We start from the raw sequence: 10,556 nt of genomic DNA on the forward strand, positions 1-10,556 counted from the left end.
ACTATAGCAATGGGTGCAATATTCAGAGGAGAAAGTCAGGCAGATTTAAATCAATCCTCAAGTGGCCAAAACTCTGATTTCATTGCAAAGTTTTGCTGACAAAAGGACTAGTAACCAAATAAAGGCAAATAAAAAGGAAAGCCTGGTAAACAATAGCAATTCTCCCTTCCTTGAGTTGGTTTTGAAACCAGAAACTTGTAACATGAACCCATGTAAGGTCTTTCTTCTTCCTGGTGTTTCCATTCCAGCTGAACATCACTCACCTAATCTAGTTCATGTATAAGAACTGCTATTTAGCCACACATTTTACTAAGACTGCAGATGGCAATGTCCCAATTTCTCCATAATTCAGACGCAGCTCATTCCTGCTGGATTTTCTTGTGGTCCAGGCACTGGGCGTGTGTCTGTGGAAAGAAGCAGTCAATACCTGTTCCTATCCTGTGTGACTGTTGACAAGTCATTTCTGTAAACAATAACGCCTATTGCAGAAGATGTGTTGTGAGGATGGAGCCATGCATATTTGAAAGGTGCCCAGATCCATGCGCGTGTACAGCACCTAGCACAATGGGGTTTTGGTCTATGATCTGGGCTGCTATGTGCTGCCAGACTACAACTAACAAATAGCATGGCGATGGCTGGCTTTATCTGGCCACCACTTGCATCTATCCTCATACCAAATGGTACCCTTCATGTGGCATGATGTCACATGTACAGTACCTGCCATGATCATGCTGTGCTGAGGACACCATCCTGCTCTTTAAAACGATAATCGTGTCCTTGTAGCTGCAAGGTCATGCTGCACAGAGGATGCCATTTTGATTCTGGATGTTGCCTGCAGAGGTGCCAGACCCTTGCTAGGGTGGAGAGGACCACTGTGGGGACCCAGACCCTTGAAGAGGGGAGTAGGCTGCTCCATGGGGTGGAGAACCTGCAGAAGGAGAGACACCCCATGGGCCCAGGTAAGGCAAATATTGGGCCGTTAGGGTACCCCGCCCGCTGTGGGAGATACGTGAGGAGGGTGAGACACAGGGCATTTGCCCTGTGCTGGCCCTTTAAGGGTAAAACCCCAGGCCTGAGTGAGGGCTGAGAGCAAAGCCCCAGCTGAGGCAGTTCTGGCTAATGAGGGCCCAGCTGGGGGCTATATAAAGGACTCCTGGGGGAGAGGAGGACTGGTTGCTGCTCTGCACAGAGAGCAGTAAGGACCTGACTGCTGGGGAAGCAGGAGGCTTCCTGGGGGTAGAGCAGGGCTGGGGAAGGCAGGCAGGGCTGGGGAAGCTCTGGCCATGTGAGCTCCCAAGCTGCAGGGCCTGAAGCAAGGCCCAAGGCAACTAGAGATGTAGAGAGGCAGCCATGGGAGGCAGGGGCAGCAGGTCCACACCCCTTTGCCAATTATGAGTGGCCATTACAGCCTGCAGTTTGCTAGGGTTGCCAGGTGTCCGGTATTGACCCAGACAGTCTGGTAGCTTCACCTTCTGTCCAGTAAAAACAATTCAGAAAATACTGGACACCTACAATTATTCTCTTCCCCTCCTCCCCCACTCTTCTCTCTTCCCCTTCCCCTGAGGAGGCAAAAATACCGGGTGCTTACCTAGTTCTGCAAAGGAGCTGCCTGGCCAGGAGCAGGAAGACAAAATGGCAGCCTTAGGGACAAAAAGCCTCAAAAGCATTTTTAAAAGGGGCCATGATGGTTTTTTGTTTTGCTTAACTCAGTCTTTTTCCTCAACAACTTCGGTCTCCCCCTATTTTTCTCAACAAAATTGTTTTACCCGGTTGGGGGAGTGGGGGTATTTTTGGTTAAACCATCGGGAAACCCTACAGTTTTCCCCTGAGGCAGGGGCTAGATGAAGACTGGCAGTGAGGCAAGCTGGGTACAAGTGAACTGGGTGTTCCCTGGGAGGAGAACAGGGTGCCCCGGTGAAAGGAGGACCCTGGAGTGCAAGCAGAATAAACCCCAACCCTCAGAAAGGGGCTCAGACACTGGAGAGGGCACTGCCAGAGGGCAGTGTCCTGAAGAGGATGCTGTGGTTAAGGAGAACACGGGGAGACACCAGCTAGAGGGTGGTGTCCAGCAAGCCAAATCGGCTAATTCCCAGAACAACAAGCTGGAAGTGCCATGGTGTTGAGTCTGCCTGGTGACAGATGCTCAATAGTTCCTGTATCTACCCCTTCTCTCTTCCACCGCCCCCGCTCCCCCCCCAACACTATAGCAATGGGTGCAATATTCAGAGGAGAAAGTCAGGCAGATTTAAATCAATCCTCAAGTGGCCAAAACTCTGATTTCATTGCAAAGTTTTGCTGACAAAAGGACTAGTAACCAAATAAAGGCAAATAAAAAGGAAAGCCTGGTAAACAATAGCAATTCTCCCTTCCTTGAGTTGGTTTTGAAACCAGAAACTTGTAACATGAACCCATGTAAGGTCTTTCTTCTTCCTGGTGTTTCCATTCCAGCTGAACATCACTCACCTAATCTAGTTCATGTATAAGAACTGCTATTTAGCCACACATTTTACTAAGACTGCAGATGGCAATGTCCCAATTTCTCCATAATTCAGACGCAGCTCATTCCTGCTGGATTTTCTTGTGGTCCAGGCACTGGGCGTGTGTCTGTGGAAAGAAGCAGTCAATACCTGTTCCTATCCTGTGTGACTGTTGACAAGTCATTTCTGTAAACAATAACGCCTATTGCAGAAGATGTGTTGTGAGGATGGAGCCATGCATATTTGAAAGGTGCCCAGATCCATGCGCGTGTACAGCACCTAGCACAATGGGGTTTTGGTCTATGATCTGGGCTGCTATGTGCTGCCAGACTACAACTAACAAATAGCATGGCGATGGCTGGCTTTATCTGGCCACCACTTGCATCTATCCTCATACCAAATGGTACCCTTCATGTGGCATGATGTCACATGTACAGTACCTGCCATGATCATGCTGTGCTGAGGACACCATCCTGCTCTTTAAAACGATAATCGTGTCCTTGTAGCTGCGAGGTCATGCTGCACAGAGGATGCCATTTTGATTCTGGATGTTGCCTGCAGAGGTGCCAGACCCTTGCTAGGGTGGAGAGGACCACTGTGGGGACCCAGACCCTTGAAGAGGGGAGTAGGCTGCTCCATGGGGTGGAGAACCTGCAGAAGGAGAGACACCCCATGGGCCCAGGTAAGGCAAATATTGGGCCGTTAGGGTACCCCGCCCGCTGTGGGAGATACGTGAGGAGGGTGAGACACAGGGCATTTGCCCTGTGCTGGCCCTTTAAGGGTAAAACCCCAGGCCTGAGTGAGGGCTGAGAGCAAAGCCCCAGCTGAGGCAGTTCTGGCTAATGAGGGCCCAGCTGGGGGCTATATAAAGGACTCCTGGGGGAGAGGAGGACTGGTTGCTGCTCTGCACAGAGAGCAGTAAGGACCTGACTGCTGGGGAAGCAGGAGGCTTCCTGGGGGTAGAGCAGGGCTGGGGAAGGCAGGCAGGGCTGGGGAAGCTCTGGCCATGTGAGCTCCCAAGCTGCAGGGCCTGAAGCAAGGCCCAAGGCAACTAGAGATGTAGAGAGGCAGCCATGGGAGGCAGGGGCAGCAGGTCCACACCCCTTTGCCAATTATGAGTGGCCATTACAGCCTGCAGTTTGCTAGGGTTGCCAGGTGTCCGGTATTGACCCAGACAGTCTGGTAGCTTCACCTTCTGTCCAGTAAAAACAATTCAGAAAATACTGGACACCTACAATTATTCTCTTCCCCTCCTCCCCCACTCTTCTCTCTTCCCCTTCCCCTGAGGAGGCAAAAATACCGGGTGCTTACCTAGTTCTGCAAAGGAGCTGCCTGGCCAGGAGCAGGAAGACAAAATGGCAGCCTTAGGGACAAAAAGCCTCAAAAGCATTTTTAAAAGGGGCCATGATGGTTTTTTGTTTTGCTTAACTCAGTCTTTTTCCTCAACAACTTCGGTCTCCCCCTATTTTTCTCAACAAAATTGTTTTACCCGGTTGGGGGAGTGGGGGTATTTTTGGTTAAACCATCGGGAAACCCTACAGTTTTCCCCTGAGGCAGGGGCTAGATGAAGACTGGCAGTGAGGCAAGCTGGGTACAAGTGAACTGGGTGTTCCCTGGGAGGAGAACAGGGTGCCCCGGTGAAAGGAGGACCCTGGAGTGCAAGCAGAATAAACCCCAACCCTCAGAAAGGGGCTCAGACACTGGAGAGGGCACTGCCAGAGGGCAGTGTCCTGAAGAGGATGCTGTGGTTAAGGAGAACACGGGGAGACACCAGCTAGAGGGTGGTGTCCAGCAAGCCAAATCGGCTAATTCCCAGAACAACAAGCTGGAAGTGCCATGGTGTTGAGTCTGCCTGGTGACAGATGCTCAATAGTTCCTGTATCTACCCCTTCTCTCTTCCACCGCCCCCGCTCCCCCCCCAACACTATAGCAATGGGTGCAATATTCAGAGGAGAAAGTCAGGCAGATTTAAATCAATCCTCAAGTGGCCAAAACTCTGATTTCATTGCAAAGTTTTGCTGACAAAAGGACTAGTAACCAAATAAAGGCAAATAAAAAGGAAAGCCTGGTAAACAATAGCAATTCTCCCTTCCTTGAGTTGGTTTTGAAACCAGAAACTTGTAACATGAACCCATGTAAGGTCTTTCTTCTTCCTGGTGTTTCCATTCCAGCTGAACATCACTCACCTAATCTAGTTCATGTATAAGAACTGCTATTTAGCCACACATTTTACTAAGACTGCAGATGGCAATGTCCCAATTTCTCCATAATTCAGACGCAGCTCATTCCTGCTGGATTTTCTTGTGGTCCAGGCACTGGGCGTGTGTCTGTGGAAAGAAGCAGTCAATACCTGTTCCTATCCTGTGTGACTGTTGACAAGTCATTTCTGTAAACAATAACGCCTATTGCAGAAGATGTGTTGTGAGGATGGAGCCATGCATATTTGAAAGGTGCCCAGATCCATGCTCGTGTACAGCACCTAGCACAATGGGGTTTTGGTCTATGATCTGGGCTGCTATGTGCTGCCAGACTACAACTAACAAATAGCATGGCGATGGCTGGCTTTATCTGGCCACCACTTGCATCTATCCTCATACCAAATGGTACCCTTCATGTGGCATGATGTCACATGTACAGTACCTGCCATGATCATGCTGTGCTGAGGACACCATCCTGCTCTTTAAAACGATAATCGTGTCCTTGTAGCTGCGAGGTCATGCTGCACAGAGGATGCCATTTTGATTCTGGATGTTGCCTGCAGAGGTGCCAGACCCTTGCTAGGGTGGAGAGGACCACTGTGGGGACCCAGACCCTTGAAGAGGGGAGTAGGCTGCTCCATGGGGTGGAGAACCTGCAGAAGGAGAGACACCCCATGGGCCCAGGTAAGGCAAATATTGGGCCGTTAGGGTACCCTGCCCGCTGTGGGAGATACGTGAGGAGGGTGAGACACAGGGCATTTGCCCTGTGCTGGCCCTTTAAGGGTAAAACCCCAGGCCTGAGTGAGGGCTGAGAGCAAAGCCCCAGCTGAGGCAGTTCTGGCTAATGAGGGCCCAGCTGGGGGCTATATAAAGGACTCCTGGGGGAGAGGAGGACTGGTTGCTGCTCTGCACAGAGAGCAGTAAGGACCTGACTGCTGGGGAAGCAGGAGGCTTCCTGGGGGTAGAGCAGGGCTGGGGAAGGCAGGCAGGGCTGGGGAAGCTCTGGCCATGTGAGCTCCCAAGCTGCAGGGCCTGAAGCAAGGCCCAAGGCAACTAGAGATGTAGAGAGGCAGCCATGGGAGGCAGGGGCAGCAGGTCCACACCCCTTTGCCAATTATGAGTGGCCATTACAGCCTGCAGTTTGCTAGGGTTGCCAGGTGTCCGGTATTGACCCAGACAGTCTGGTAGCTTCACCTTCTGTCCAGTAAAAACAATTCAGAAAATACTGGACACCTACAATTATTCTCTTCCCCTCCTCCCCCACTCTTCTCTCTTCCCCTTCCCCTCAGGAGGCAAAAATACCGGGTGCTTACCTAGTTCTGCAAAGGAGCTGCCTGGCCAGGAGCAGGAAGACAAAATGGCAGCCTTAGGGACAAAAAGCCTCAAAAGCATTTTTAAAAGCAACTATCTATAGGAATGTTATTCATGACTTTACACGCCTTTTTGTGTGTGCAAAATTCTCATTCATTCCATTCCTAATTGTTAGTTCACTTTCAAGCCTCACCAATCTCTGTAAAAAAAATAAATCTTTTCTTACTGAGTTTTGAAAGCATAACATAGTTGTTCATGTCTTCGTTTCACAAGCATTACACATTACATTAAACAGTGTCGTTTAACCCAATTTATCCCCGAAGGGCTACATATAGATCTTAAAGTTCTCTGTGAAGCCAAATGCTGGAGGGCTTCCTGAGCTCCTTGTTATCTGTTTGAAACATCTGGCTCGTGGTCAGATATTTCATGTTATTAACTTCCACTTTTGTTTCTGAAGAAATTAACACTGTTTTCCTGGATTCAGAGGGCTGGCTGGTTCTGCAGCGGTTTGGGGTTTGACTGTAACAACTTATCATTCCTCCTGAACTCAGTCATTTATGGAGCCTGCAGAATTCTAATGTTCCTCAGACTCTAAAGTGTTTGTTTAATCAACAGCAGACAGGCAATGATTAAGAGAGACTGTTTGGCTCATGCTTTAGTGGGACCAGATTTGCAAAGAGATCCTCACTCACAGTGTCCCTCCAGTCCACTAGCTGGTTTTTGGGAAAGCTACTTGCTTATTTTGGAGCCCCTATGGGAATTTATTTGCACTACTCATCAGTCTCAGGTGTGGGTGCTAACTGAACACTTTTTGGGGAAAAAAATCTGACCACAGTGACTCACCTGAACAGTTCATCAGCACTGAACTTCTTTGGCTTATATTGTTGTCCATAGGACTTTTTATGCATCTGATTCAAAAGTGGCTTTCATTTCTCACTGTGCCTTTGTCAGTTTTATCAAGCAGCAGGAAAGCGCACACAGAGCCCTGGAAGTCTGAGCCACAGTTTAATATCACTGCCCACTACTGTGTCATGCATACTAGAAAGAGAAAGGATGGACATTTTCGCTTTGTTAGGCTAGATCAAGTCACCGAGCAGACACAGAGAACAGTGGGGAAGTAAGAGGGATTGAATCTGTCTGATATTGATATAGTGTAGTCCTTATGGTCAATCACTCATTTTACATTGGCTGAAGGAGACAAAACCACATGTCTAGGCTGATATATTCAAGGCTGCCTATAGAACTGAACCCTTCCATGCCTATTGGCTTTCATGGGAATGGACAACAACATCTCTTAGATGTGGTGTATTGAAAACAACAATAAATTTTCAAGTAGTCACTTTATATTTTAGGGTTCCCTCCACCCTTGGCTCCACAGGGAAGTGTGCGATCTGGGTGTAGTGCCAGCCACACTAAAGTAAGGTAAACTGTACCACGCTGCTCTGATTTAGGGGAGCAACCTGCTTTTCTCTGGGGGTACGTCTACACTACAGCGCTAGTTCGAACTAACTTAGTTCGAATTAGTTAATTCGAACTAAGCTAGTTCGAACTAACGCGTCTAGAACTAAAAACTAGTTCGAACTAGCGTTTTGCTAGTTCGAACTAGTAAGTCCACATTGAGTGGACCCTGAACAGGGCTTAAGGATGGCCGGAAGCAGTGCCGGCAGGGCATAAAAGGAGGACTTAGAGCATGGAGATGCTGTCTCAGGCTAGCCGAGGGCTGCGCTTAAAGGGTCCCGACCCCCACCCCGGACACACAGTTCTAAGGGGTGCCCCGCTTGCAAAGAAGTTCTGGCTTGGAGTGCCCTGAGTGCCCACACTGGGCACATCACACCACTCGGCCATCAGCCCGGCTGCACTTGCCGCAGGCTGCCATCTGGGGAGAGGGAGTAATTGGGGGGGCTGCAGGAGAGCTTCCACCCCCAGAAGCCCGCAGAGCCAGCCCAGTCCTCCCCATCAGGGGCTCGTACCCCATTCCTCCCTCACCTCCTTCCACTTACCCTTCCCTAGCCCCTCTTCTTATTGATGTACAAAATAAAGATAACGTTTCTTCCAACATTGACTCTGTCTTTATTGAAAAAAACTGGGGGACACTGGGAAAAGGAGGTGGGAGAGGGGAAGAGAAAGGCTGGGAGAGGGGAGGGCAACTAACATGATCAGGGGTTGGGAACAGGTCCCAGATGAAGAGAGGCTAAAGAGACTGGGACTGTTCAGCTTAGAAAAGAGGAGATGGAGGGGGGACAGGATAGAGGTCTCTAAAAGCAGGGGTTGGGTGGAGAGGGTGCATTCAGAAAAGTTCTTCCTGAGTTCCCATAAAGAAGGACTAGAGGACACCAAAGGAAAGGAATGGGTAGCAGGCTTGAAACTAGTAAGAGAAAGTTGTTCTTCTTGACAAAGCAAATAGTTAACCTGTGGAACTCCTTGCTGCAGGAGGCTGTGAAGGCTACAACTAGAACAGAGTTTAAAGGGAAGTGAGATAAAGTGATGGAGGTTGGGTCCATGGAGTCCTATTAGCCAGAGGGTAGGAGTGGTGTCCCTGCCCAAAGTTTGTGGAAGGCTGGAGAGGGATGGCACGAGACAAATGGCTTGGTCACTGTCTTCGGTCCATCCCCTCCAGGGTCCCTAGGGTTGGCCGCTGTCGGCAGACAGGCTACTGGGCTAGATGGACCTTTGGTCTGACCCAGGACGGCCATTGTAAGCTCAGGGCTCAGTGTCGGGGGTCTCAGTGGACCCCCTTGATTTTCATGCACACCTGGTCCTGGGTGGCCAGGCTGGCAGCTCTCCTGCCCTAGACAGCCACTTTCCTGTGCCTAGTGCGGAGATCGTGGACGAGGTCCACGATGTCCGCACTAGCCCAGGAAGGTGCCCGCCTCTTGCGGTCCAGGGCAAGCTCCCGGGAGCCGCCAGCCTGGTCCCGGCAAGAGGGGGTGGGCTGGGGGGCATCGGGTGGGTGGCTCTGTGCCGTGCCAGGTGCAGGGTCTGCTAGCTGGGTGCTGGCAGGCTTGCACCTGGCACGGGCACCGTAGCCAGCCCGTGCCCCTTTAAGGGGTCCGGGGCCGGGAGGGGGGCATAGAGTTTCCCTGGTGTTGGCCAGAGTGGCCACCAGGGAAACCTGGGGAGGGCTAGCCTCCCACTAGTTCGAACTAAAGGGCTACACAGCCCTTAGTTCGAACTAGCTAGTTCGAACTAGGCGTTAGTCCTCGTAAAATGAGGTTTACCTAGTTCGAACTAAGCGCTCCGCTAGTTCGATTCAAATTCGAACTAGCGGAGCGCTAGTGTAGCACCTATTAAAGTTAGTTCGAACTAACGTCCGTTAGTTCGAACTAACTTTGTAGTGTAGACATACCCTGTGTTTCTAGATTCTTGTGTGTTACCATTTGGAGCTTTAAGGAATGAAGTAGTGTTATACTGCAACCTTCTAGCAAGAGAATGGATCTTTTTATCTGGCTTTACTAACCATTCACCATGAGCATGAAACTTGAAAACTTAGCCTCAACCATCAAAACAACCTTAGCAAGCAAAGGCTGAAAAGTCTCCTTACCTTGAGAACCTCCTTGATAAATGACACACACACCATTTCCCAAACTCTCACTGCTTTCCATAACTAGCCTCACCTCTGGAAAGGCACTGGGAGACCAGAGACGTCACACCATGTGTATGTGAGGGAAAGGAGAGACAGAAGTTCATCTCATCTGCATACTGATGACATCATAGTCCAGACCACCTAACTGTCTATAGCAGGTGTCTCATATAGTCCTACTTAAAGCCCTGTTTTATGCACCACTGCTATACCACTTAAAAAAACAGGGCAGTAGAGGAAGGTAGCTTAGACAGGGGACTTAGTTTGTGTACATGCCTTGGGCTGGCTTTTTGCACAGGCATGAATTTTACCAGTAATGATTTTGATGCCACTACATCAGCTATAGCCTTGTACACCTGCATTATATTTCTCTGCTCTCTCACTCTCTCAAGCCAAATCCAACCTTCTTTTGTACCCACGCAGTCTCAGTGAAGTCAGCAAGATTGCACAGAGACAAGAGGGCGGGCGGAAGAAGACAGAATTCAGCTCTTCTAAATCAGTATCCTCCCCCTTTAAAAAAAAAAAACCCCTCCACACTCTATCCATTGCTAAATCTTTTGCAGTAGCTTTTTTAAAGAACTGCTCAGCTAATCCTCTGACTCCGTGCCATGCTGGCAGGTACAGCAAAGCCTAAGGCACAAAGTAGAGCATCAAAAGGAAAATTAATGTCTTCTAACAGCAATTAGAGGAAATTATTTAGATATAAATCTTGTTTTGTATCTTCTCATACTTGTTTTTCAATCTTTCCCCTTTGATTTTTTTTTCCTTTTAGGCTTTTCAGAAAGAAACATTTTAAATCCCTCCTGTAAACCACTGGCATAATTAGCTGCATGTTACACCTGGTATTTTACTCTTCTATAGAGTAAATCCCTTTCAGCTTTCTTTTTCACTAGGCCCTGAGGTCTCCAGAAACTGACTCTACTTGTTGTCTCAGCTGCCTGCTGACAGCGGTGGCAGAGGAACCGAAACACACGCTCAGATTTAAGACCG

General features: G+C 49.3%; 3 long non-coding RNA genes across 5 annotated transcripts in view; all 3 read right to left on the reverse strand.

The window, feature by feature from the left end:
• LOC112544298 (uncharacterized) overlaps positions 1 to 2,148 on the reverse strand; it is a 28,125-nt gene extending 25,977 nt beyond the window's left edge. For both annotated transcript variants that reach the window (XR_012897004.1, XR_012897005.1), the window contains exons 1-3: positions 1,589 to 2,148; positions 718 to 928; positions 264 to 404 (exon numbers count right to left, since the gene is read on the reverse strand). This is a non-coding gene — a long non-coding RNA (uncharacterized LOC112544298). The remainder of the gene's footprint in view (positions 1 to 263; positions 405 to 717; positions 929 to 1,588) is intronic.
• A 92-nt stretch (positions 2,149 to 2,240) lies between these two features.
• LOC142819261 (uncharacterized) lies at positions 2,241 to 4,348 on the reverse strand. Its single transcript, XR_012897087.1, has 3 exons — positions 3,789 to 4,348; positions 2,918 to 3,128; positions 2,241 to 2,604 (listed from the first exon to the last, which is right to left on the reverse strand). It is a non-coding gene; the product is annotated as an uncharacterized LOC142819261 (long non-coding RNA).
• A 92-nt stretch (positions 4,349 to 4,440) lies between these two features.
• LOC112544297 (uncharacterized) lies at positions 4,441 to 10,322 on the reverse strand. Of its 2 annotated transcripts, none has more exons than XR_012897037.1 (5): positions 9,528 to 10,322; positions 6,830 to 7,024; positions 5,989 to 6,009; positions 5,118 to 5,328; positions 4,441 to 4,804 (listed from the first exon to the last, which is right to left on the reverse strand). It is a non-coding gene; the product is annotated as an uncharacterized LOC112544297 (long non-coding RNA). The 2 variants fall into 2 exon arrangements; XR_012897036.1 differs by having other exon boundaries at positions 5,989 to 6,040.
• Between the last annotated feature and the right edge of the window lie 234 nt (positions 10,323 to 10,556).

The sequence above is a fragment of the Pelodiscus sinensis genome, chromosome 21 (assembly GCF_049634645.1).
Source record: "Pelodiscus sinensis isolate JC-2024 chromosome 21, ASM4963464v1, whole genome shotgun sequence".
Lineage (NCBI taxonomy): Eukaryota > Metazoa > Chordata > Testudines > Trionychidae > Pelodiscus > Pelodiscus sinensis.